Source organism: Schistocerca nitens, chromosome 3 (genome assembly GCF_023898315.1).
Source record: "Schistocerca nitens isolate TAMUIC-IGC-003100 chromosome 3, iqSchNite1.1, whole genome shotgun sequence".
In the NCBI taxonomy this organism is placed as follows: Eukaryota; Metazoa; Arthropoda; class Insecta; order Orthoptera; family Acrididae; genus Schistocerca; species Schistocerca nitens.
Genome location: NC_064616.1, coordinates 883,852,294 through 883,876,228, shown reverse-complemented (window position 1 = coordinate 883,876,228; position 23,935 = coordinate 883,852,294). Strand labels below are relative to the sequence as shown.

The 23,935-nt window shown below is 44.6% G+C and overlaps 1 protein-coding gene across 4 annotated transcripts in view; it reads right to left on the bottom strand.

The window, feature by feature from the left end:
- LOC126249805 (UNC93-like protein) overlaps positions 1–23,935 on the bottom strand; it is a 448,375-nt gene that overhangs the window by 343,131 nt on the left and 81,309 nt on the right. The window lies entirely within an intron of this gene.

Below are 23,935 nucleotides of genomic sequence, written 5' to 3'. Positions count from 1 at the left end.
GGGGCAAATGTGTTTCTCCAGCTTTAATATAGCATTTCTGTATAATACCTATATCGTCTTTGTTGGAGTCAGTGCTAAGAATCTCCACGTAGTTTACAGTTAGATAATTAAAATTGTATGCGGACAGAGCATAATTTATGCAGAAAGCTTTTCTCGTCATTGAGTGTCTGGGAGGGTTGTCTTACATTAGTCGATTTTCGTGTATTTTTATTGCCCCAGTCGACAAACTGCAGAACTTTGTTAAACACCACACAGCACTTGTTCTGCAAGTTATTTGTTAGCTGACACCACACCAATGTGTTTGGAACAGAGTACAGTGGAGCACACTGTAAATGCTGTTTGTTAGACTCTAACACACTTAAACAGTCTTCCACAGAGTGAAACACATGATACGTTCTGTAGCTGTATATTGTAACCCGTAGCCTGGCAGGACATAAAAGTTGCTGGTAGTCACATATCTGAACACTTTATAAAAACTTTAAGGTCTTTACCAACAACTTTTTTCACGCCTGGGCTGGTGATCTGATATGTAAATTTATTATATATCATTAATATTGTCGGTCACCTATGTTAAGCAGTCTATTACAACTGTCGTATTGTTGTCCATAATCACATTGCTATTTATCTCTAAGACTTCTTCCATTCAGAAGTCGTGGTCGATAATAAGTAGTCGCGTAGCTCCATTTTCTTAAAAATTCCGTAGAACCTTGCGTTGTGTCCAAATCGAAAAGGTAATGGTCTATACACGTAGTTGCTGCATTGTTCCAGGCAGCTCTTCCATTACAACATTCAACTTAATGTCGTCTAATTACACTTTATATGCTATAGGTACAGGATGTTGGTATTTCCTTCAAATGGTTTCTAGTGCTTCCTTGCCGAATTTTTCCAGTATCCGTCTTGCTGGCACACTTGTCCCCATGTAGCAGGAAAGGTAGCTTCGCTATGACGCCATGTCTTGCAGTTATGAACATGGAGGATTTGCTGCAAAGATAATCGTTACATGATACTAATGTCTTCTTTAACATTATAGACCTCCCCTTCTCTAATAGCTCGTACCACTGCACTTGATCTGAGATTTTAGCAACCATAAAGTTGTCGCAAAACAGTTCTGTAAGAGATGTAGGTACACTTAAATTATCATTATCAAGAAGCGTGCCATTTTCGGTGTAATTTATACTACCAATATCAGTAAAAAGCTCGTCAGTTGGTCTTGTCCTTCTCCCTAATAACTGAGGGATGTTTAGCACTTTGGAGGAATCCATGTCAACATTTCCATCTACCACGGAAGACTGATCAGTTACGGCTACCAGACCTCCTTTTAATCTCTGAAGATACATAATGGTAGCAGGAGTCACTTGCGCTTCTGAAGATGCGTCCTAAATTTGGTAGTACTTGCAATCCGTGGATTCCAGTTACACTACATTATGTCTCACTTTCTCTTGGGGGCCTACATTGTCTGGAGTATGTTTGGAGGATAAATGTAAAGAAGTCGTCCAAAGGCAGATGCACCAGCGTTACATCGGAATACTGCTCATCACAGATCCACCGACGCCAAGTCTAGGGTAACGTCCGACGGTGGATCCACATTGGGACGATACCTGTGATCATACGTGAATGGACCCGTCCCGCAGAGGGTACGAGATGGAGTCCGGAAGTGGGTGCACTCATGTATGACCCCGGGTAGCGATCAAGCGAACTATCAAGAGCAATTACAGAAGGGACGGTCTGTAACATTAAAGTAGTACATGCGTTCATCGTGTATCTATTATCTACGTAGCAAATTCACCAAGATCGTCAATGTGAGACATGGTGTCAAAGCGAAGATACCTTTCCTCCTACACAAGAATTACAGTATGACAGCAAGAGGAATGCTAGAAAAATTGGACAAGGAAGCGCTAGAAACCATTAGGAGAAAATATCCATATCCTGTACCTATAGCATATGAAGTGTAATTAGACTACATTAAATTGAATGTTATAGTGAAAAAGATGCCTAGAATAAAGCAGATACGTGTAGATGACTAACACCTTTTGGATTTGGATATAACGAATATTTTGCAGAATTTTTGATTAAGTACAGATTTGCGACTGTATTACCAGGCTGGGAGCTCCAATATACAGCTACAATACGTGTCATGTGTTTCACTCTGTGCAACACTGTTTAAGTGCATTAGACTCTAACAAACAGCATTTAAAGTGTGCTCCACTGTACTCTGTTCCAAACACATTGGTTTGGTGTCAGCTAACAAATAACTTGCAGAACAAGTGCTGTGTGACGTTTAACAAACTTCTGAAGTTTGTGAACTGGCGTAATAACAATATCCGAAAATCGACTGGTGTACAAATAAACCTTCCAGACACTCAATAACGAGAAACGTTTTCTGTATAAATTATGCCCTGTCCTCATAAAATTTTAGTTATTTACCTGTAAACTACGTGGAGATTCTTAACACTGACTCCAAGATAGGCGATATAGGTATTACACAAGTGCTATATTAAAGTAGGAGAAACATATTTCTCTCAATCAGAGACACTGTTGTTCACAAAATTGTAAGCAATAGATATCGCTGAATTAGCACTGGCACCCACAATCAATATTATTCCACAAGTGCTAAGAATAAGAGTAAATGTACATCAGAGACTTAAACCGTTCCATGTTAAAGAAATTACAACTTAAAGTGCAGTTAATGTGATGTGTGTACGAAAAAGGAAGTTCGAAATGAAAGAGGTCGTAGCCAACAAACGAAAACTGACGTAGAAAGCAAACAGCCGGCCTTGTGGCCGAGCGGTTCTAGGCGCTTCAGTCTGGTACCGAGCGACCGCTACGGTCTCACTTTCGAATCCTGCATCGGGCATGGATGTGTGTGATGTCCTTAGGTTAGTTAGGTTTAAGCAGTTCTAAGTTCTAGGGGACTGATGACCTCCGAGGTCAAGTCCCATAGTGCTCACAGCCATTTGAACGATTTTGAATTAGAAAGCGAACATAATTGCCACAAAGGACGAATATGAACTGCAAATGGAAAAAAAATAAGCTATCGCAGATGTGCAGGCACGGTTCACATATTGTCTTAAATGCAGTGTATCGTTAAATCTGGCTGCATCAGCGGAATATAAAATATATGCCTTTACTGTTAATACTAAGGACAACTGGTCGTATGTTTGAGTCCTGGGAAAACTGGTCGATTGGAGCACGTTTATTCAATTGATGGACACACAAAAAATATGTTTGTAAAGCTCCATTCCCACATGGATCTGCTAAAAAAGGGTGGTTACTTTGTATCTAAATGCACTGCACTGGATGTTGTGCATCTATCAACAGATCATCCGTTTGCAGAGCTGAAAACCAACGTATCATCAATTATTATTGGTAATTCGTTTGCAAAAGTTGTACACTTAAAGTTCCATGCTGAAATTTTACAAGAATGTCTAGCAGAAGAGTTGGTAGTGCACACACAGGAAGACGTTGGCTGTTATGACAATAGAATTGTGCAGGAAATAAACGATAAAATTAAGCTCCCCGATTCCTCATTCCTTGAAGATTTGCAGCAAGGAATGGAACTAATTGATAAATCCATAGAACATATATTTTCGGGAAAAAAATAGATACATATTGGCATTCGAGAACATACTTCCTTTGTACCTGTGAAAGTACTGGATGGAGAAAGTATTAGAAGATTACAATGTAGATTTAAATTTTAAGTTAAAAATTAAGCTGGATGTCATTAAAACCCCACCAAACAGACATATTTAAAGGTTTGCCTTCTGTGTGTAATTGTTTATGCATTGCAGAAATTAATAAAGATTTTGTACGAGTATATTTGCTTCTCTTATTCGCCAACCTAGTAAAAAAAACCTAAGAATTTCTCTATTTACGATCTACGTGCATGTAAATTGGATGGGAATAGTGAGTTGCTGGGTGATCTTCACAACTGGCTGAAACTAGGTAGCTGAAAGTATAGTAACCCTCGTTTCGTACCTGTATGAATACAATACGGAATATCAAACAATATTTGCTAGTTCGTTAGAAAGTTACTAGCAAATAGCGTTTTCAGAATGAGATTTTCACTCTGCAGCGGAGTGTGCGCTGATATGAAACTTCCTGGCAGATTAAAACTGTGTGCCCGACCGCGACTCGAACTCGGGACCTTTGCCTTTCGCGGGCAAGTGCTCTACCATCTGGGCTACCGAAGCACGACTCACGCCCGGTACTCACAGCTTTACTTCTGCCAGTACCTCGTCTCCTACCTTCCAAACTTTACAGAAGCTCTCGAGTCTCGGTCGGGCACACAGTTTTAATCTGCCAGGAAGTTTCAAATAGCGTTTTGTTTAAAATGTAGTTACATGCCCAGCTTCAGAGAATATTGCTACTGCTTCTAAAATTGTTGCAGTGTTCGCAGAGCTGTCCGCTCGTGTGTCTGTGCTCGGTCTGGGCGTTTGCCTACACAATAAGCCACTGTGCAGTTTCAAAATTAAGCCCAGGTTAATGTAGGAACGTGTCTGTGTACCGTCTGCAAAGTGACGTCTTCTATTGAAAGGTACTGCATGCCGCAAAACGCCGGAGAGCCCGGGATAAATACACAGTGACGATACAGGTGCGAGCAGACAAGGGGACGCAGAGGACTGAAGGCAGTCGCGGCATGTAGCAGTCGTCAAGCTATGGAATTCTCCAGCTATGGAATGTGTCAACTTTTGGCGAGCGCGTGCCTGCATTCCCAAATGCATGATGCGGCGCCGGACAGTTCTCATACGTATCTACGCAGGTGAAACCAGCGTCTCTGTAACAGTGAATTCAGGGATCGTGTGGCGTCGTGTGATGCATTCCGAGCAATATCTGTACAGAGTTACATGCGGTATGTCAACCTGGGGGAATGCCTGCGGAGCGTGAGCTGATCCGGCATGCCGCAGCACAAAGGTGCCACGAGTTGCTTTCCGCTGCCCGCGATTAGACTGCCTTTCAGCGCAGGGCGGCATGGGTACAGCGGTGCCTAAATAAAGATGCAAGTGAATACCTCTCCCATTCCTCCTCCCCTCCCCACCCCGCTAACTACATACGACAGTGGCGAGTGTTTGACAACCATACAGACTGCATCAGTGGGCTAGTCATTTTTAAATTTACTGTCAGAGTGCTGTAGTTTTACACCCGGCAGACTCCCATCATTTTTAGCTTCGGGTAAGTGGATTTTCTCACCATTTTGAACTTATAGTAACTGGAGCCGAGGAGCGAACTGTTTAAACTGTAATGTCAGAAGAGGTGGGCGGGTTGTTTAAGCGTAGCACAAATACACAACTGGCCATTAAAACTGCTGCACCACGAAGATTACGTGCTACAGACGCGAAATTTAACCGACAGGAAGAAGATGCTGTGATATGCAAATTATTAGCTTTTCAGAGCATTCACAACAGGTTGGCGCCGGTGGTGACACATACAACGTGCTGACAAGAGGAAAGTTTCCAACCCATTTCTCATACATAAACATCAGTTGACCGCCGTTGCCTGGTGAAATGTTGCTGTGATGCCTCGTGTAAGGAGGAGAAATGCGTACCATTACGTTTCCGACTTTGATAAAGGTCGGATTGTAGCCTACCGCGATTGCGGTTTATCGTAAAAAATGGTTCAAATGGCTCTGAGCACTATGGGACTCAACTGCTGTGGTCATTAGTCCCCTAGAACTTAGAACTACTTAAACCTAACTAACCTAAGGACATCACACACATCCATGCCCGAGGCAGGATTCGAACCTGCGACCGTAGCAGTCGCACGGTTCCGGACTGCGCGCCTATAACCACGAGACCACCGCAGCCGGCGCGGTTTATCGTATCGCGACATTGCTGCTCGCGTTGGTCGAGATCGAATGACTGTTAGTAGAATATGGAATCGGCGGGTTCAGGAGGGTAATACGGAACGCCGTGCTGGATCCCAACGGCCTCCTATCACTAGCAGTCGAGATGACAGACATCTTATCCGCATGGCTGTCACGGATCATGCAGCCACGTCTCGGTCCCTGAGTCAACAGATGGGGACGTTTGCAAGACAGCCCGCATCTCGTGGTCGTGCGGTAGCGTTCTCGCTTCCCACGCCCGGGTTGCCGGGTTCGATTCCCGGCGGGGTCAGGGATTTTCTCTGCCTCGTGATGGCTGGGTGTTGTGTGCTGTCCTTAGGTTAGTTAGGTTTAAGTAGTTCTAAGTTCTAGGGGACTGATGACCATGGATGTTAAGTCCCATAGTGCTCAGAGCCATTTGAACCATTTTTTGCAAGACAACAACCATCTGCACGAACAGTTCGACGACGTTTGCAGCAGCATGGACTATCAGCTCGGAGACCATGGCTGCGGTTACCCTTGACGCTCCATCATGACTGGAATCATGTTGCCTGACGGAGGACTCTCGTTTAAAATTGTGCGGTGCTCCTGCACATGTGCATCTTCCGGGTCACAGCGTGCACGCCACAGCCTTCAGCTTGCAGGCCAGGGGAAGGTATTTCGCGTATTAAGCATTTAAAATACTGTCACAGTCTACTCATTGAGACGTCTACTTTTATGTTAACAGTTTAACCCAGTAAGACAAGTAATATAGTTAACAATCGTGGGTTTTTATTAAGGCAGCTTGACTGACGGCACGTAAATACGCGTAACGTTTTTGATCTAGTATTTACGAAAGAGAGCACTTAGCGACTTCCAACGAACCTTATTCATGATTTCAAATAACATTAAACTAATGCAAGGTTTCCTATAACTAATTCTCGGTGCCCTCAGTTACACCCACATAATTTCTGTCTCACTGACCTCTGAACAGAATGATAACCGCATACCTCTCGATGATCACCTGTTATCTCAATACCATTATTGCTGTATCTTTCATCAGTTCCGTCTGAAATCTGCATAATAACCGACATTAGATGAATGTTATGTTTTATCTACTTCAGCTGAGCGTAGCCCTTCACACATTAAAAAAAAACCCTAAATGTAAGTATACAGTGGATCAATCAGTTTAATGACCAATTTTCCTGATAATATAACATGGAGCAGAATGAGGCAATAATGCACAGTTATTAAACAATTTTTAATTATGAAAGGAATAAATCCAAATACGTTTATCACTGGTCATGAGTAATGATAGGGTTAATATCGGGCACAAAAGCCCGGCTCATTGACAAACGCAAGCAGTTGCGAAGATTTTCATCACTTATGCTTCATCGAAACCTTGATTTATTCATTTTCATCACCGAGAAAAATCTTTCACAAACATATGTCGACCGAACATGGACAGAACTCTCGCGGCTTCTCGGTGCAGGCGTGAAAATTCTTGTTGTGAAAAATTTTCGTAGAATTCTTTTGTACTTCGCACTGTAAAGAACTTGTCCTTCAGTCTTGTATTGCACTGTAGGTCGATCAGTTCCATCTGTATATAATTCGGCGCATCGTCATCTGACGACGAGAACGGTCGAGCAAAGAGACGAATGACTGGAGACAAACTCGTAGCACCTGCAAATAGTGCTCGAAATTGTTCCTTAATTTTTACAATTATTGACACGTATTCTTGAAATCTAGCACTTTCATGGACCAGTCCAAGAGTCGGGAAATGTTCGGTGTTTTCTGTCAATACCTGGCTCTCCCAAAGCGCAAGCTCCCTTTCAAAGGCATTTTCACCTTGCAAACTGACGTTCAGGCTGTTCATGTGAGACGTAATGTCCACGAGAAATGCCAGATCTGATATCCAACAAGGGTCTTTCAACACAGGTTCACTTTTTCCCTTGTCATGTAAGAATATTACTATGACCAAACTTAAATCAAAAAATATTTTCACCATTTTACATCGACTGAGCCAGCGTATTTCGGTATAGTAAGGTATGTCGCCGTACTCCACTCCTAATTCCTCCAAGAACCGCAGAAACTGGCGATGCGTAAGCCCATGTGTCTTCAGATAGTTCACAGTACGCACAACAATGTGCATGACATTTGCTAATGTTACTGACTTTGCACAAAGCGCCTCTCGATGCAGAATGCAGTGAATTCCATACGTCTCGTCTGTGAGCCCTAGCTTTTTGCGCATCCGTGCTATGAGTCCTCTCTGATGGCATCGCATTGATGGTGCTCCATCTGTGGTCACTGAGACTAACCGATTCCAGTCCATACCGATACCATCAATCGCTCGACAGCTTGGAGTAAGTCCGCACCTGTAGTAGTCCCTTTCAAAGGTACTAAGTCCAAAACGTCCTCTGTTACACAAAGTACGTTATCGACACCTCGTATGTATATCACAACCTGGGTTGTATCTGTAAGATCTGTTGCTTCATCGAGCGCAACAGATAAGGCAACAAAGTCTTTAGTCTTATTTATTAGCTGCCTGTGCCCATCGTCGGCCATAGCACTGATACGTCTTGTCACTGTTTGTTTGGATAGAGTGATTTCTTGAAACCTGCTAATGTTCATGGGACACACAAGTTCTGCAGCATCAGACACCCTTTCACAAACTCCCCTTCGGAAAAGGGTTTCCCAGATTGTGCAGTTCTTAATGCAATTTTAAAACTTGCTCGCAGTGACGATTTAGTGTGGTTGTCATTCTGGAAAATTGAAAACAGCACATTGTACAGCGTACAGTAAAATAGACACAAATGTAACACAAGAAACTAAGAGTTCAAGAAGTATCAGTTACTTTGACGTACAGTAAAATGGAGTTGATGTGTCTCATCCATTTTCTTAAGGACATTTAACTTTGCTTTCCGTTCTTCACTGTTGAACACATTACACTCGTCTTTGTGATATGTATTGTGTCTTTCAATTGAAAACTTACGCTGGCCGCCTATTATTCGGCGACACAGCAAACACTGAGCTTCCGCCAACGGCTACAAAAAAGAATTGCAGTTCCCAGTCATTTTTAAACGACTGAGAAGATAGATCTCCCGTCCTTTGCTTTTTCACAGTACCTGCCATTTCTCAGTACTTCAGACATCAGTTGAGTCCATGTCACATGGTGTTGCGGCACTTCTGGGTGCTCCCGGGGGCCCTAAACGTTATTAGGCAGCTGTACCAGTTTCTTAGGCTCTTCAGTGTATATCTCATTTGTGCGACCCATTCTTGAGTACTGATCCCGAGTTTGGGATGCTCATCAGGTAGTGTTAAAGAAAGACATGGAAGCAATTCATAGGTGGACTGCTGTATTCACCGATAAGTTGGATCAACACTCGAGTATTACGGAAATGCTCCGTGAACTCAAATGGGAATCCATGGAGCGAAGACTACGTTCTTTTTTGCGAACCACTTTTGAGAAAGTTTAGAGAACCGGCATTTCCTGGTGAATACGAGGTGTGGCTAGAAAAAAACCGGACTAGTACTGGTGAAACAATAAAACGAATGCAATAAGGCTGAAAGTCGCGTGGCCTGTCACGTGACTCTCGCTCCGCCTACTGCTCGAGTTTCATCTGCCTCCTGCACTCAGTCTGCCCGTGGCGTCTGTTAAGTAGTTGACGTTTTGTCTGTGCGTCGGAAAATGTTGAGTGTACAGAAAGAACAGCGTGTTAACATCAAATTTTGTTTCAAACTAGGAAAATCTGCAAGTGAAACGTTTGTAATGTTACAACAAGTGTACGGCGATGATTGTTTATCGCGAACACAAGTGTTTGAGTGGTTTAAACGATTTAAAGATGGCCGCGAAGACACCAGTGATGACACTCGCACTGGCAGACCATTGTCAGCAAAAACTGATGCAAACATTGAAAAAATCAGTAAATCGGTAATCCTTGTCAACTCCTGTTAACTCAGACACTGCTCTGATTGTTAAACGGCGATCTTGTCGAACAAGTTTACCGATTTTTTCAATGTTTGCATCAGTTTTTGCTGACAATGGTCTGCCAGTGCGAGTGTCATCACTGGTGTCTTCGCGGCCATCTTTAAATCGTTTAAACCACTCAAACACTTGTGTTCGCGATAAACAATCATCGCCGTACACTTGTTGTAACATTACAAACGTTTCACTTGCAGATTTTCCTAGTTTGAAACAAAATTTGATGTTAACACGCTGTTCTTTCTGTACACTCAACATTTTCCGACGCACAGACAAAACGTCAACTACTTAAAACAGACGCCACGGGCAGACTGAGTGCAGGAGGCAGATGAAACTCGAGCAGTAGGCGGAGCGAGAGTCACGTGACAGGCCACGCGACTTTCAGCCTTATTGCATTCGTTTTATTGTTTCACCAGTACTAGTCCGGTTTTTTTCTAGCCACACCTCGTACAGAAGGATTCAACTGCCACCAACGCACATCTCGCGTAAGGGACGCGTAGACAAGATAGTGAAATTAGGGCTCATACGGAAGCACATAGGCACTCGTTTCTCCCTCGCTTCATTTGTGAGTGGAATAGGAAAGTGTATGACTAGTGTTTGTGTAATGTGCTCTCTTCCATGCACCGTAGAGTAGCTTTCGGGGTATGTATGTATATGAAGATTTGTATTTTAATCACACTCCTCCTAATGCAAGTCCAAATAATAGCTCCATCACTCCATCACCCTCGTTCAATTCTACACAATAAACGCAAGCTTCGTTGCGCAATGACGACACGTTCATTACCTGTTTTGATATTTGGAGAGATGTTGTCCTCACCGTACAGGTGCTGGGCAAAAATTAAGGAAACATCGCTCTAAATGCATGCTTGAACATAAATGAGGACGCTAGCCAAGTTTGCAGGTTGTGCTGTTTTACTTAACCACGAACAGCATCTGTGCAATGTCCTCAACGCGTTGCAACTATCAGTGGTGGCCAGAATGGTGTTCTTTGTTGTTAAGACTGCATTATATCGGAGATCAATGAATTATAAAGCGGGAAAGTTGTTGGTGCTCATATGGTGTATGCTTCCGTAACTAGAGGAGCCGAAGTGATTCGTGGTTTATGAAACAGTGTATCGAAGATCTATGCTGCATACAGGGAAATAGGAAAAACATATCCGCTAATGATAACGCGGACAAAAGTGTATGTTGAGTGATCTTAGCAGGTAGTCATTGAAGAAGATTGTGACGAAAAATAAGAAGACAGTAGCTGCAGAAGACACTGCAGAGCTGAATGTCGCATTCACGAACCCCGTCAGCAGAAAAAAAAAAAAAAAAAAAAAACACGATAGGAGCTCCGAACGAGGGAATTGCAGGGCGGGCTGAAATTCTGAAATCACTCTCCAGTGATGCAAATTCCAGCAACAGGGAAATGTTGTGCGGAAGCCAAAAACCTCGACTATGGATCAATAGAAGGAAATAGTTTGGTCGGATGAGTGTTGTTACACAGTTCCCTACTTCTGGCCGATTTTACGTCCGAGAGTGAAATATGGCAAGGGTTCGGTGTGATTTTGGCAACCATATCGTGGTATTTCATTGGTACCATTGTTACTCTTCAAGGTCACATTACTGGCATGGATTATGCGACCATTTTAGCTGATCAGATCCGTCCTATGTACAATGTTTGTTCCTTAACGGTGATGCTTCGCTCCAAACGATAGGGAACCCGTTCACACAGTTCGCATCGTCCAGGACTGGTTTTATGAAGACGAGAATGAATTATCGCATCTCCCCTGACCACCACAATCACCAGATCTCAATACTATGGATGTGTGATCGTTATCCGCCTCTATCATCATTACATGGACTTGCCACTATTTCGCAGGAATAATGATGTAAGATTCCCTTGAAAACCATACAAGTCCTGTATTTATTCATCCAGAGACGACTGGAAGCTATTCTGAATGCCTTGATAGGCGTTTGTGGTGTTTCCATATTTTTTTCCAACCTCTGTACATAGCAGACTATGTTTTAGTATGCTGAAACAGATAGAGGTGTAGGCCAGCAGTTGCAGGAAGTTTTGGGGAGTGAGTACCAGGTCACCAGCATTGTGAAGCCTAATGCAGGATTGGCTCAGGTGACTTTTAACATAGGGGGGTTATGTAGGGATTTTACTAAAGAGGATCAGGTAGTGATTGTGGGTGGGGCTGGTAATAGTATTGATAGGGATGGGGAATATGACATAGATGGTGACCTGGAAAAGATAGCCACTCAGACTGGCAACACGAATGTGCATTTCGTGGAACTGTTTCAGCGTCACGATCGGCCTCATCTTAGTACAGCCGTCAGGCGTAATAAGATGAGACTTGGGGGTGCGCTGATGACAGAAGGCATGAGTCACATTTCAGTGGTGTCGGTGGAGTCTATCGGCAGGACGGGTTTCACTAGACATGGCCTACACCTCAACAGGTATGGGAAGGGGAGGTTGGCAAAACTTATAGGTGACAGCATAGGTGGGGGTGGTGGGATCACTCATGGGAAAATTCCGGTAGTTGTGGGTGTTAGAGCTGTACCTTTTTTAGATTGAAGTCAGCTGATAGGTATTCCTGCTTAAGGGAAGTCTCTCTAACAAAGAAACCACTTTCTACAAAGCTTGGGGATCCGATTAATGAGGGAATTAGTATATTTCATCAAAATATACAAGGTATTAGAGATAAAGTTAGTGAACTGCTTATAGATGTTGACTCTGAAATTATTGGTATATCTGAACACTTCTTAAATGAGGAGATAATTCAGAGGCTTCCTTTACCAGGATACAGGTTGGCTGACAGCTTTTCTAGGAGCTCTTTGCGGTGTGGGGGAGTAGCCATGTATGTGAAAAACGGTATCCCATTTGAGTCAATTGATGTTTAGAAGTACTGCACTGAAAAGGTGTTTGAATGTTGTGCAGGTGTGGTTAAATTTAGTGGAGCTAAACTTCTTACTGTTGTTATTTATAGATCCCCAGACTCCGATTTCACAACATTTTTGCTAAAGCTAGAGGAGGTTCTTGGTTCACTTCATAGGAAATACAAAAAGTTAGTTATATGTGGTTTTTTTTTGGGTTTAGGGCGCAAAACTGCCATGGTCATTAGCGCCCGGTCCGTGACTGAGGAAATTATAAAAACTGAAAATGGAAAACAGCAAAAATGGGAACGAAACTCAAAAAATTGGAGACACTAAAAGCAGAAACAAGGCTTAAAAGTCCACTACAGAGAGGGGTTGATGGTCCCCGATAAAACTTCAAATGACTGACGTCATTTCACTGTCACTAATAAACTGGAGAACGCGGTCGGCTGAGCGCGTGTCATCTGCTAAAATCGACGATAGATCAGGCGATAGCTGTAGACGGGAGCGTAACGGATTAAAATAGGGGCATTCAATTAAAAGGTGTCTTACCGTCCACAGCTGAGAGCAGTGTGGACAGAGTGGGGGAGGATCGCCGCTTAAAAGATGTCGATGGCTAAAAAGACAGTGCCCTATCCTGAGTCTAGCTAAAATTACCTCCTCCCGACGACGCGTTCGGGAGGAAGAGGTCCAAGCGCAAGGAAGGGCTTTTACTTCCCGCAATTTATTTCGGGGAAGTGTTGACCAATGCGCATGCCATAAATGAGCAACTTTGCGACATAAACCGCTCCGTAGATCGGTGAAGGGAAGCGACTGAATAGCTGGCCGAGGAAGAGAAACTGCAGCCTTGGCTGCTGTATCAGCCGCCTCATTCCCACAGATACCAGCGTGTCCCGGGAGCCAGAGGAACGCCACCGAGACGCCCCCCAGGTGGAGCAAGCGCAGACAGTCCTGAATCCGGTGGACCAGAGGGTGCACAGGGTAAAGAGCTTGGAGACTGAGGAGAGAGCTGAGAGAATCTGAGCAGATTACGTACTGTATCCGCTGATGGCGGCGGATGTAGTGGACCGCCTGGAGAACAGCGTAAAGCTCCGCAGTATAAACCGAACACTGGTCGGGAAGCCGAAAGTGATTTGGGGCGTCGCCAACAATATAGGCACTCCCTACACCCAACGATGTTTTCGAGCCGTCGGTGTAAATAAAGGTGGCGTCCGTCATTTGTGCACATAGAGCAGCAAATGCCCGACGATAAACAAGTGAAGGTGTACCATCCTTGGGAAATTGACAAAGATCACGGAGCAGACAGATCCGGGGACGGAGCCAAGGCGGTTCTGTACCCCAAGTTGTCAAGAAGGTTTTAGGAAAGCGGAAGGAAAGAGAATGGAGCAGTTGACGGAAGCGGACTCCCGGGGGTAGTAGGGAGGAGGAGCGGCCTGCATACCCTACATCAAAGGAGGCGTCGAAAAAAGGGTCATGGGCTGGATTAGCAGGCATGGAAGACAGATGGCTAGCATAACGGCTCAGAAGGACCGCTCGCCGATTGGACAGCGGAGGTTCAGCAGTCTCAGCATAAAGGCTTTCCACAGGGCTAGTGTAAAAAGCTCCAGACGCTAAACGTAATCCACGGTGGTGGATAGAGTCGAGACGCCGAAGAATAGACGGCCGAGCAGAGGAGTAGACTATGCTTCCATAGTCCAATTTCGAGCGCACTAAGGCGCGATAGAGGCGGAGAAGGACCACTCGGTCCGCTCCCGAGGAGGTACCATTCAGGACACGGAGGGTGTTGAGCGTTCGCAGACAGCGAGCCGAAAGATAGGAAACGTGGGAGGACCAGCACAGTTTTCTGTCAAACATAAGACCCAAGAATTTAGTGACGTCTGAAAACGGAAGGTTGACAGGACCTAGATGTAAGGAGGGCGGAAGAAACTCCTTACGTCGCCAAAAATTAATACAAACGGTCTTACTGGGAGAAAAACGGAAGCCGGTTTCGAGGCTCCAAGAGTGGAGGCGATCGAGACATCCTTGAAGACGTCGTTCAAGAAGGCTGGTCCGTTGAGAGCTGTAGTAGATCGCAAAATCGTCCACAAAGAGGGAGCCCGAGACGTCAGGAAGGAGACAATCCATAATTGGATTTATAGCGATGGCAAACAGTACAACACTCAGCACGGAGCCCTGGGGTACCCCGTTTTCTTGAGAGAAAGTACGGGAGAGAGTAGTGTTCACCCGCACCCTAAATGTTCGCTCTGCCATAAATTCGCGAAGAAAAAGGGGCAGCCGGCCTCGAAAGCCCCAAGAGAACAGTGTGCGGAGGATGCCTGTCCTCCAACAGGTATCGTATGCTCTCTCCAGATCAAAAAATATTGCTACCGTTTGGCGTTTCCGGAGAAAATTGTTCATGATATAAGTGGAGAGAGCAACAAGATGGTCAACTGCAGAACGATGCTTTCGGAATCCGCATTGGGCAGGTGTTAAAAGACTGCGGGATTCCAGCCACCAAGCTAAACGGTAATTCACCATACGCTCCAAAATCTTACAGACACTACTCGTGAGAGAAATGGGGCGATAGCTAGAGGGGAGATGTTTGTCCTTTCCAGGTTTCGGAATGGGAACGACGATAGCTTCCCGCCATCGTCTGGGAAAAGTGCTGTCGGTCCAAATTCGATTATAAAGGCGAAGGAGGTAACGCAGACTATGGGTTGATAAATGCAGCAACATTTGGACATGGATACCATCCGATCCTGGGGCGGAGGAGCGAGAAGAAGAGAGGGCATGTTGGAGTTCCCGCATGGAGAAAACAGTATTGTAGCTTTCGTGATTTTGAGAGGAGAAAGCAAGATGTCGCACTTCCGCTGCACGTTTCTTCGGGAGAAACGCTGGCGGGTAATTTGAAGAGCTCTAAATCTCAGCAAAGTGCTGACCCAATGAGTTAGAAATTGCGACGGGGTCCACTAAGGTATCATGCGCGACAGTGAGCCCAGAGACCGGGCAGAAACTAGGCGCGCCTGAGAACCGTCGAAGCCGACTCCAAACTTCCGAGGAGGGAGTGAAGGTGTTAAAGTTGCTAATAAAGAATTTCAAGCTTGCCTTCTTGCTATCGCGGATGACGCGACGGCATCGCGCACGGAGCTGCTTATAGCGGATACAGTTTGCCAAAGTAGGATGGTGACGGAAAATGCGAAGAGCACGTCGCCGCTCACGTATTGCGTCACGGCATGCCTCGTTCCACCAAGGAACTGGGGGGCGCCGGGGCAATTCGGAGGTGCGTGGTATTGAACGTTCCGCAGCTGTAAGAATAACGTCGGTAATATGTGTGACCTCATCGTCGACGCTGGGAAAGCGACGGTCATCGAATGTCGCTAGAGACGAAAAAAGTGTCCAATCGGCTTGGGCAAACTTCCAGCGTCGCGGGCGCATATATGGCAGTTGAGGCTGCAGCCTAAGGACACATGGAAAGTGGTCACTCGAGTGTGTATCATCAAGGGCGAACCATTCGAAGCGCCGAGCTAGCGGAACAGTACCGATCGCAAGGTCCAAATGAGATAAATTTGTCGTGGAGGCAGACAAAAACGTGGGGACCCCAGTGTTGAGGCAAACTAGATCCGCTTGGTGGAAGACGTCTAGCAATAGGGAGCCACGTGGACAAGGATGTGGAGATCCCCAAAGCGGGTGGTGGGCATTGAAGTCCCCAACCAGCAAATAGGGGGGTGGAAGCTGACCAAGAAGGTGAAGGAGATCAGCTCGTGCCATTGGTGTGGACGATGGAACGTATACAGTACAAAGAGAGAACGTGTATCCAGAAAGGGAAAGACGGACGGCGACAGCTTGGAAGGAACTGTCTAAGGGGATTGGATGATAATGGAGAGTATCATGGAGAAGAATCACGAGTCCTCCATGGGCTGGAGTGCCTTCCACAGAGGGGAGGTCATATCGGACGGACTGAAAATGAGGGAGAACAAAGCGGTCATTGGGACGCAGCTTTGTTTCCTGAAGACAGAAGATGACCGGCGAGTAGGATCGTAAGAGGATCGACAATTCATCCCGATTGGCTCGAATGCCGCGGATATTCCAGTGGATAATGGACATAGGGTGAACAGAAAATGGAGGATTGTGACCAAGGGTGCTGTCAACTCAACGACTGCTCAGAGCTTGCGACCGACAGCATGGAATGGCATTCAGCCGAAGGCAGAAGATCCTGATCCATAGGTTGGTCAGGAGCAGCTCCTGCCACCAGCGATCGGCCGGTTGACCGGCCACCAGCAGTGCGCCTCGGCGACACAGAAGACGGCCGAGGGCGATTTCCGCCAGGTGGCGCTGTGGATGGGACACGCCTTGGCGGAGAAGGAGAGGAACTGGGTTTCTTTGTAGCCTTCTTGGAAGTATGAGGTTTAGATGAAGGAGGAACCGATGGTGGTGAAGTTGCCGTACGTAAAAACTCTTCACGAGTATGCTCTTTCTTCGAAGACTTGGTGTCTGACTTTTGGGCTCGAGATTTAGCAGAACCCGACGAAGGATGAGCCATAGAGTGGGCAGGCGAAAGTGGTGAAGTTGAACGGGCGATCTTTGCGCTGGCCGATCGGACGACCGTGGCACTAAAGGTGAGGTCGTAAGTCTGCGTGGCCGCCTCCTTTGTTGGCCGAGGAGAAGCAAGGACAGTGCTGTATTTGCCTGTCTGAGGCACGGTGGGCTGTCGACTGGCGAATAATTTTCGAGCAGCAAAGGTCGACACCTTTTCCTTCACTCTTATTTCCTGGATGAGCTTTTCGTCCTTAAAAACTGGGCAATCTCTAGAGGAAGCAGCGTGGTCACCCATACAGTTGATGCAGCGAGGGGATGGAGGTGGACAAACACCCTCATGGGCATCCTTGCCACACGTAACACATTTGGCCGGATTGGAACAGGACTGGCTGGTGTGATTGAACCGCTGACATCGATAGCAACGCGTAGGGTTTGGGACGTAAGGGCGAACGGAAATTATCTCATAGCCTGCTTTGACTTTCGATGGGAGTTGAACTTTGTCAAATGTCAAGAAGACAGTGCGGGTTGGAATGATCTTCGTGTCAACCCTTTTCGTAACTCTATGAACAGCCGTTACGCCCTGGTCGGACAGGTAGTGCTGAATTTCTTCGTCAGACAATCCATCGAGGGAGCGTGTATAAACGACTCCACGCGAGGAATTTAAGGTACGGTGCGGTTCCACCCGGACAGGGAAGGTGTGGAGCAGAGAAGTACGCAGCAATTTTTGTGCCTGGAGGGCACTGTGTGTTTCTAGCAACAGGGTGCCATTCCGTAATCTGGAACAAGACTTTACAGGACCTGCCATTGCGTCGACACCTTTCTGAATAATGAAAGGGTTGACCGTGGAGAAGTCGTGACCTTCAGACCGAGAAACAACACGGAACTGTGGCAACGATGGAAGAACTGTCTGTGGCTGAGACTCAGTGAACTTACGTTTGTGAGCAGACATAGTGGAAGGTGAGGAAACCATTGCGGAAGAATCCCCCATGATTACCGGCGTCTCCGATGGCGCGCTCCCCCCTTGTGGGGGCCCTCACTGAGGGCACACCCGCCTTAGGTGATTGTTCACACCTCAGGTCACACCTCCCGACAAACGGACGGAGGGACCAATCGGCACTTTGGGAAGGTATCAGCTCGGGTAATCACCCCTCCCTGGGCCTGGCCGTTACCAGGGGGTACGTACGTGTCCTACCTGTCTACCCGGGGCGGGGAATTACGCGTTACCCCGTCACCGGCTACGCATGGAAGTGCGTGGGTCGGCCTTCAGACACGCACAGGGAGGAAAAAAGAGAAAGGGAAAGGAAAGGAAACGAAAGAAGAGGGGGTCTCAAACGCCGCAGTGGAGAAAAGGGCAAAGAGAAGAGGGAAGGAAAAGAGAAGGACAGAGGAAGGACGAGGACTTGCAAGCGTAGAAGGCAAGGAATTTGGAAGTTTCGAGCGTCCGTCTCCAGACGTAGGCACAAACTATACTCCCAGAGGGGGAGAAAGGGAAGGAAAGAGCCAGAGGTGAGGGGGGGGGGGGGCGGCGAAGATGGGGGACGGGGAAGGATGCGGAAAGGGAAGGCATGCAGCCCGGAAAGGAAGGAGGGCCACATTAGCTCAGGGTCCCGTGCTCGCTACGCACGTGTCCACAAAAGAGTTGTGGACCCCCTGGGGGGAGTTATATGTGGTGACTTCAATATTAATTGTATAAGTGATTGTGCAAGGAAAAGGATGCTGGTAGACCTCCTTAATTCATATAATCTTATGCAAACCGTATTCTTTCCAACGAGAGTGCAAGGGAACAGTAGAACAACCATAGACAATATTTTTGTTCATTCGTCATTATTAGAAGGGCATTCTGTTAGCAAAAAGGTGAATGGCCTTTCAGATCATGATGCACAAATTTTAAGTCTAAAAGATTTTTGTGCTGCAACACATGTTAAATATAGTTACCAACTTTTTAGGAAAGCTGATCCAGTTGCTGTACAGACTTTTGTAAACCTTATCAAGGAACAAGAGTGGTAAGATGTTTATAGTGCTGATACAGTAGACGATAAATATAATGCGTTCCTCAAGACTTTTCTCGTGCTCTTTGAAAGTTGCTTTCCGTTAGAACGTTCAAAACAGGGTACTAGCACAAACAGGCAGCCTGGGTGGCTGACTAAAGGGATAAGAATATCTTGTAGAACAAAGTGGCAATTATATCAAAACGTTAGAAACAGTCACAATCTAAATGCAGCAGCCCATTACAAACAGTATTGTAAGGTGCTTAAAAAAGTTATTAGGAAGGCAAAAAGTATGTGGTATGCAGATAGAATAGCTAAGTCTCAGGATAAAATTAAAACCATATGGTCAGTCGTAAAGGAAGTGGCTGGTCTGCAGAGACAGGTCGAGAATATAGAATCAGTGCGTAGTGGGGATGTCCGTGTTACTGATAAGTCGCATATATGTACAGTACATAATAATCACTTTCTGAATATAGCAGGTGAACTAAATAGAAACCTAGTCCCAACAGGGAATCATATAGCGCTCTTAGAAAAAAGTGCTCCGAGACTGTTACCTGAAATGCTCCTCCATGATACTGACAAGAGGGAGATTGAGTTAATAATTAAATCACTAAAGACCAAGAACTCTCATGGATATGACGGGGTATCTAGCAGAATACTGAAGTATTGTTCCACGTATGTTAGCTCAGTACTTAGCCATATCTGTAACTTTTCCTTTAGGAGTGGTCGGTTTCCTGACCGATTAAAGTACTCGGTAGTGAAGCCACTTTATAAAAAGGGAGACAGGGATAATGTTGACAATTATAGACCTATTTCTATGCCATCGGTGTTTGCTAAAGTTATCGAGAGGGTTGTATGTACAAGGTTACTGCAGCATTTAAATTCACATAATTTGCTGTCAAATGTACAGTTTGGTTTTAGAAATGGCTTAAGAACTGAAAATGTTATAGTCTCTTTTCTCTGTGAGGTTTTGGACGGATTAAATAAAAGGTTGCGAACGTTAGGTGTTTTCTTTGATTTAACGAAGGCTTTTGACTGTGTTGACCACAAAATATTACTGCAGAAGTTGGAACATTATGGAGTAAGGGGAGTAGCTTACAATTGGTTCGCCTCCTACTTTAAGAACAGAAAGCAGAAGGTAATCCTCCGCAATATTGAGAGTGGTAATGATGTTCAGTCCCAATGGGGCACTGTTAAATGGGGCGTTTCCCAAGGGTCGGTGCTGGGGCCACTGCTGTTTCTTATTTATATAAATGATATGCCTTCTAGTATTACAGGTGATTCAAAAATATTTCTGTTTGCTGATGACACCACCTTGGTAGTGAAGGATCTTGTGTGTAATATTGAAACATTATCAAATAATGTAGTTCATGATATAAGTTCGTGGCTTGTGGAAAATAATTTGATGCTAAATCACAGTAAGACTCAGTTTTTACAGTTTCTAACATACAATTCAACAAGAACTGACATTTTAATCAGACAGAATGGGCATGTTATAAGCGAGACGGAACAGTTCAAGTTCCTTGGTGTACAGATAGATAATAAGCTGTTGTGGAAAGCCCATGTTCAGGATCTTGTTCAGAAACTAAATGCCGCTTTATTTACCATTAGAACAGTATCTGAAATAAGTGACATTTCAACACGAAAAGTAGTATACTTGGCATATTTTCATACGCTTATGTCATATGGTATTATTTTTTTGGGGTAATTCTTCTGATTCAAAAAGGGTATTTTTGGCTCAAAAACTGGCTGTTCGAGCTATGTATGGTGTAAGTTCGAAAACCTCTTGTCGACCCCTATTCAATAGTCTGGGAATTTTGACATTGCCCTCACAGTATGTATTTTCTTTAATGTCGTTTGTTGTTAGCAGTATTAGCTTATTCCCAAGAGTTAGCAGCTTTCACTCAGTTAATACTAGGCAGAAATCAAATCTGCATGTGGAATGCACTTCCTTGACTCTTGTGCAGAAAGGAGTGCAGTATTCTGCTGCATCCATTTTCAATAAGCTACCACAAGAACTCAAAAACCTTAGCAGTAGCCCAAACACTTTTAAGTCTAAACTGAAGAGTTTCCTCATGGCTCACTCCTCCTATTCTGTCGAGGAGCTCCTGGAAGAGCTAAAAAATTAAGCAAATTCCAGTGTTACATTCTTGATTTTCTTTATTTAAACTAACGACTTGTCGCCTGAATATATTTCTTACATTTCATTTTATCTGTTTCTACAATCGTGTTATAATTTCATGTATTGACTCGTGCCATGACCATGGAGACTTCTAAATGTGGTCCCACGGAACAATAAATAAATAAATAAATAAATAAATAATAGAAAGTAATGTCACTAATCTATAGCACTGCCCATTTGTTGTTCTACCCTTCTTATACATTATGGATTAATCGTTTTTGCTATTGCGGAAAACAAATTTAAAACGGAACCTAGAGTTGCACAAGTCAGATATACAGCGGAGGGGGAAGTGGCTTGCAAGCACGAAATAGAAATGGAAGTAGCATCAGACAGTTACTCCTTATATAAGCAGAGCAATAAAACACTCGTCACCGGTTCGTACGTCTCTCAGCAATGTCCGTTGGTACTGCTCTGTGCCAAAGGACATAATACTGTTCACTTTTTCTTCTTCTCAGCTGTTATCCCAGTGACTACTTGAAAAAATAAATAGGTGCACTTATTCAGTCAATAGAAAGATAATTACAGGATAACTGAAAGCAAAATGTTCAAGTTGTCACAGATGGGATAGTCAGCCCAGAAACTAAGAAATATGAAATGTGTTAGAGTTCTTTTTGGGTTGCCTCATCTCAGTAAGATAGTCTTTAGACCAAATGATGCACGAACTTTATTATTTGAAATGGATAGCCAGTCGTGTTATAGAAGCCTTATTCTGACAACGGATGCGATGAAGTAAGATATTTTAACCAGATAACTGAAATGAAACTTCCTGGCAGATTAAAACTGTGTGACGGAACGAGGCTTTAACTTGGAACCTTTGCCTTTTGCGGGCAAGTCCCGAGTTCGAGTCTCGGTCCGGCACACCGTTTTAATCTACCAGGAAGTTTCATATCAGGATACACTCTGCTCCGGAGTGAAAAATCTCATTGTCGGTAACTTAAACATTGCAAAATTAGTTAAACCTCAGCATAATTTTTATCTCTTGTTGACAAAGTAGCCAGAAAACATTTAAAAATGTTTCAAATGACTAAGCACTATGGGACTTAACATGTGAGGTCATCAGTCGCCTAGACTCAGAACCACTTAAACCTAACTAACCCAAGGTCATCACACACATCCATGCCTGAGGCAGGATTCGAACCTGAGACCGTAGCAGCAACGCGGTTCCGGACTGAAGCGCCTAGAACCGAGTACATTTACAAGTTCTTAATTAAAACAATGATTTCTTGAAATCTCCACATAGATTTATGGACAACATATTTTGTAAGGCTAACTAGAATTATCGGGCACTACAAAGAATTTAGTATATTTTAGTGATAGGCAGAGAAATATTTATCTAACAGAAGACATCGGTTACTGGCAACACTAGACTCAACATAACGTTAGGTACAAAATTGTTAAGGCTTTCGTGGCCACTTGTTGACAAACTGCCTATTGGCTTCTGTCTCGGGTTCTTCGGCCGACGTTCATCTAATTATTTTTCTGACGTTTCGCCAGCACGAGTGACGCATTGTCAAAGCTTCACCCTCCATTGCCGGTGGTGAACTGGAGCCGAGCTCGCGGCCGCAGACTGTATGTACCTGGCGCGCCAAGCCCTCGGACGTTGGCGCGCCAGGTACATATAGCCTGCGGCCGCGAGCTCGGCTCCAGTTCACCACCGGCAATGGAAGGTGAAGCCTTGACAATGCCAGCCACTCGTGCTGGCGAAACGTCAGAAAAATCATTAGATGAACGTCGGCCGAAGAACCCGAGACAGAAGCCAATAGGCAGTTTGTCATAACGATAGGTCTTAATATATTTCTATTTCTACCAATTCAGTGATGTTCCGTTTTTAAAATTCTGTGTGTAAACTTCCCATACGATTTAAAAGCTTGACAGAGCGATAATTGAAACACCACTTAAGGACTGCTGGAGATAGCTGTCGCTTTACGTCTAGTTAAATTCCCTGTAAGGATTAGTGCATGATTTAGATATTACAACTCTAGACCAACAGATAATCTCTGCAACGATATAGCCTGACGCAACTGTAGCTGCTAGGATGCCTTCCGTTTTTATTTGCCATTCACAGTATGAAATCAACACTGTTGACCGTATCTGTGTGATGTGGCGTGATCCTTTCAACTCACGTCGCTAGATTCGCTATTTGTAGTTAGATTAACGATGTCTGCCAGGAAAAACAGTGAAGCGCATGGAAACTAATAGATATGTGATGTACCTAGAGGGTCTTTGTCATTTATTCTATTTTATATCTAGTCTGAAGAGGATAATAACACGGACTGATGTAGATCATACTAATGATTTGGTTTTTAATTTGACCTGAGTTCCAACTGTGTAACTACGGCGGGCACTGCTCAGAAAACACAGTCTGGAAATGCGTTCAGTCGCCGTCATGTCTGCAAGTCCCTTCGCAATAGGCACACCGTTTTTCTGTACAGCAATATTTTAATGACGTAGAGTACGCTATTTAAACAGAAGACAAATGCACGATACATAAACCTGATGGGCAGGGAGGAGGGGGGAAATAAACAAATGTGGCGTAGCCCCAGCTGCAGGTTAGTTTAGGTGAAAATATGGTTGCGAGTTGATGAAGACGACGAATGTGAGTACCA